Here is a 370-nt window from a genome sequence, read left to right as displayed (position 1 = left end):
GTCTCGCGTGTGCACATTTGGAGGGGGGTATCTTGTATGTGCGTGTGCCTGGGGGTATCTCGTGTCCACGTGTGGAGGAGGGTATGCCCTGTGTGCACGTGCCCGGAGGGGGGTATCGTGTGTGTGTGTTGGGGGGTAGTGGGGTGTCTCCCGTACGTGCGGGGTCACACCTGTGCACATGCAGGGAGGGGCATGTCGCGGCCGTGCGTGGGGTGCCACCCGCGGGCCGTTCCGCGCAGGCGCCCGGCGGTGCGGAGCGGAGCGGCCCGGCGGGATCGGGATCGGGATCGGGATCGGGATCGGGCCCTGGGGCGCGGGGGAGGCTGCGACAACCTCCCTGGCAGCTCTGCTCGCCGCCGGCAGCGTCCGC

Source organism: Alligator sinensis, unplaced genomic scaffold (genome assembly GCF_000455745.1).
Source record: "Alligator sinensis unplaced genomic scaffold, ASM45574v1 scaffold1244_1, whole genome shotgun sequence".
NCBI lineage: Eukaryota > Metazoa > Chordata > Crocodylia > Alligatoridae > Alligator > Alligator sinensis.
Note: the sequence above shows the minus strand (reverse complement) of the source record.